We start from the raw sequence: 4371 nt of genomic DNA, 5'->3' as shown, positions 1-4371 counted from the left end.
TGCCCAACCTTCCTTCCGAGGAGTGGCTGGTGGGTTTGAACCGCCAGCCTTCTGGTTAGCAATCAAATGCTTTAGGCACTACACTACCAGAGCTCCAGGGAAACTCACTAGCCAATAAATAAAAGCCACATTTTCTAATATTAGTTTTGTTTGTTATAAAGATATACCTTACCCTCCATCTCCTGCCTCTTATCTTAATTTTCAATTGTTTTGTAATCCAAGAGGTGTAAAGTTTATGTGTATTGACTCCTCAGCCCATAATACTTTGGTATGCGTTTCTTTATCTGTTTTTACATACCTATTGTGCCATGAATTTATAGGATATAAGTTGCAGCAGCTCAGGCTGCTTTTCATTGGTTCTTACAAAGTGTGCCTCTTTGGGTGGAGCAGGCTGGCACTTCAGTTGAACCCAGTGAGACACCGTTTTAATTCTGGAATCTAGATTTCTGGGTCCATAGAGTTGGGGTGACCCACTCAGGCCATCTGCTCTTAGGTGTCCTTTTGAACCTTAAGCCTTAGGCATTGGTCTCCTTTAGGGGACAATCTATGTGCACCAGTTTTGAGGAGCAAGAACCTTGGATTGACTGGAAAATGTATGGCATGTCCTTAGTGACTCAGTTTCTACAACTGAAGTACTGACAACTGACCTTGCATGTGTTCTGGTGCTATCTCCTGAGAAATTAAAATGACAATGCCCTGTATAACCTGTTTTCACTATCTCCTCTTTGGATCATCTTCCAGTTTGACTTTCCAGGTTGACATTGCCCAATTTCAATTCTATCTACTCACAATAAATATATTCTTTCACACTAATTTTTAGTGTTTCCCTGTACGTTTAGCATTTTGACACCAAATACGTTTCTCTTTGGCTTTCTTCTTTTTCTGATCATTTTCTTTCATGCCCGTCAGGAAGCCAATCTCAGCCCTCTGTTAGTTAGAGTGCTTAATATGTTCAATTAATCACATTAATCCTCTGGGCAAGAATCTTGCCCTTAACTTGGTTGATTACAACAAATGCCAACAGCATGCTGGGTACCACTGTCCACTCACCCAGTTTTGCCATGGGAGCATTTGTAGAACATTCCTTTTTAATCATTGCCCATCCCCTTGATGTCTACAATATCACCTTTCTCATAGATTGGCATGTATGCAGCCAAAGGAACAACTCTGTGTTTTCTAAAAGGCCTAGAGAACATAGTGGGTGCCTCTCTTTCTCTTATTTTTTCCTCATTTTGATGAATTACTGCAAAATGGCAATTCTAGCAGAAAAGAAAGAGGAGGAGCCACAACATTTGCTTTACAAAGGCCTGTGGGACTCTAGTGCCAGCTTAAAGCAACTCTTCCCTAAAGAAGGGAATCGTCCCTGAGAACAAGAAAAGTCTGTGAAGATATTTGCCTTTCTTGTGAAAAGAGGAAACTGACCAACAAAAGCTGATACTTGGACCTTGCCAGGCAGCCAAGAAAGAAGCCTTCTAAGCTATGTGTTTTCTTCTATAAAATTAAAATTTAATTATAAAATATTTCAAACATACAGAAAGTGTAACAGATAAACAAGCCATATTTAATGTTAATATTTTGACTTTTTTTTTTTTTTTAATTTTTACTGTGGTGAAAACATACACACCAAGACATTCACCAACATAATAACTTCCACATTTACAGCTCAGAGACATTAATGACTTTTTCATATTGTGCCACCATTTTCGGTAGCCTTTTCCGAAACGTTCCACCACCATTAACACAAACTCAATGCCCTGCAAATCAAGACATACGTGTTTTTAAAATAAGTAAAACTTTACAAATATGGGATCTCTTTTTCTCCCCAGAAGTAAACAGTATCCTGAAAATGGTGTGAATTGACCACTTGAATGTTTTTGCACATTTTAGCTTTCGTAGTCCGGTGATTAAGTGCTCAGCTGCTAACCAAAAGATTGGCAGTTTGAACTCACCGGTGGCTACATGGGAGAAAGATGTGGCAATCTGCTTCCATAAAGGTTAAAGCCTTGGAAACCCTCTGGGGGCAGTTCTACTCTGTCCTATAAGGTACGTATGAGTTGGTTATATACATACAGTGAAACCTGTAAGAGTTGGAACTCAACAGGACTGCATGGCTTTTCCAGGTTTTTAAATTTTCCATCTTTGATGGTGTGGTCTAACTACTTTTCTAGAGCTTCTGACTTAGGCAGGTGTTAGCGTTCCCAGGTTTTACTGTGTATGTATACGGCTACTATGAGCCAGTATCAATAATGCAACAGCAATGGGATGTATACATAAACAAGATATAATATTGTACTGAATATATTTTGTTTACATTTCATATGTGACATTATATTTATCCTTTATAAATATACTTTATCAACTCAACATTGTATTGATTAAAAAAGAAATAGTTAAATATTTTAAATTGATCATAGCATTCCATTGTACGAATAAGATAAAATTTGCTGTCTATTCCACTATTGATGAATGGTTTGGTAGTTTCCACATTATCACTAATATATATACCATTGAAGTGAATATCTTTGTACATGTCTCCTTGTGCACATGTTCAAGATTGTCTTGAAAATAGATATCTAAAATGGAATGATGGATTTGCACAGTATATGTACCTTCAAATTTTCTAAGTATTACCAAATTACTTTCAAAGTTGTTGAATCAATTTATTGCTGTTGTTGGCTGCCAACGTGTTGGTCCCTGACTTAATGTGACCCCATGTACAATGGAAGGAAATGCTGCCTGGTCCTTCACTCTCCCCATGATCAGTTGCAAATTGACCACTGTGATCCACAGGGTTCTCACTGGCTTATTTTCAGAAGTATGCTTCCAGGCCTGCCTTCCTAGTCCAGCTTAGTCTGGAAGCTCCAATGAAAACTGTTGAACATCATAGCAGCACACAAGCTTCCACTGAGAAACCAGTGATGACTGTGCTTGAGGTGCATTGGTCAGGAATTGAACCCAAATCTCCCCCACTGAAGGTGAGAATTCTACCACTGAACCACCAATGGCTCCCTTGAACCAATTTACACGCCTACTAATAATATGCATGAGTTTCTGATTTCCCACAGCCTCATCAACACGTGTGAGATCAGAATCTATCAGTTTAAAAAGGGAACTCATCGTTTAATTTGTTTCTGATTACTAATGGATTAAATACATTTTTATACTTTTCTTTTCATGCCATTTGGGTTACCTTTTCCACAAGCTACCTGTTCTTGTCTTTTTTGTTTCCCCTTCCTGTGTTGCTTTACCTTTTTGGTTTTGATTTGAGGAAGTTCTAAAATATGTTGTGTATTCATCCTTTATTCTTTGAGAATGCTTTCTTTGAGTTTGTGACTTGTCTTCTTATCTTGTCATATCTTTGGTAATACAGAAGGTTTTGTACTTTAAATCTACTCAAAGTTACCAGTATCGTTTCCTTTTTTGGGGTGGAGGAAGGTCTTATTTAAGAAATCCTTCTTACTCTCATGATGTATAATTATTATGCTATATTTTCTGAAAGTTTGGAGGCTTTTCTTTTCACAGGTAGGTTTTAATCCATTTGGGATTTGTTTTTTGTGATCTGTGTGAGGTAGACATGTAATTTTATTGTTCCCCATAAATATTGCCAGTTAAGCTAGCACAGATATTGAATAGACTGGTTCATTCTTTCTTTTAATTTATAATGTCACCCCTAGCATATACCTGGATGTTATATGTACCCATTATTTATGTCTATTTATATGTCTCTCTCTGTATATGCCTGTATGTGTGTGTATAGATAGATAGATAGATAGATAGATAGATAGATAGATAGATCCGTGTCCCTAAGGAACTCTTGTGGTATAGTGGTTAGGGCATTTGGCTGTGAACCAAAAAGTCTCTGGTTCAAACTTACCAGCCACTCCATGGAAAAATGGTGGGGCAGTCTGCTTCTGTAAAGATTTACAGCCTTGGAAACCCAATGGGGCTCATTGTGAGTCAGAATCAACTCTATCACAGTGAGATATATATCTAGATTTGATTCTAGGTTCTATTCAGTTCTATTAATCTACTTTTGATGTCTTCCCTAATAACATTTTAATTATAAAATTTTATAAGCCTTAGTTTATGGTAGGTGAGGATACCTTGTACTTCCTTTTCAAAATTAACTTGGTTATTCTTATCCAGGTCTGCCCAAGAATTTCAGGGCCATTTTGTCACAAGGTCTGTGAAAACTCTGTTGTATCTAGGATTTTGTTTCATTATTATTTCTAATTTGTGCCTTTCACATTATTTTCCTAAAATAATTTTGCCATAATTTTATCCATTTTACTGTTTTTCCCCACCTACGGATTTTTTTTTAGTTTTGTTGAAATCTTTCTAATATTTACTATGATTTCCTTTTGACCCATG

The 4371-nt window shown here is 37.0% G+C and overlaps 1 pseudogene; it reads right to left on the bottom strand.

Annotated features, from left to right (window-relative positions):
- Positions 1 to 298: 298 nt before the first annotated feature.
- On the bottom strand, positions 299 to 1196 carry LOC103198308 (annotated as a pseudogene).
- Positions 1197 to 4371: the final 3175 nt, after the last annotated feature.

Source organism: Orycteropus afer, unplaced genomic scaffold (assembly GCF_000298275.1).
Source record: "Orycteropus afer afer isolate SDZICR_OR568_19922 unplaced genomic scaffold, OryAfe1.0 scaffold00090, whole genome shotgun sequence".
In the NCBI taxonomy this organism is placed as follows: Eukaryota; Metazoa; Chordata; class Mammalia; order Tubulidentata; family Orycteropodidae; genus Orycteropus; species Orycteropus afer.
The sequence above is the reverse complement of the archived record's forward strand: the minus strand, read 5'-3'. Positions and strand labels throughout refer to the sequence as shown.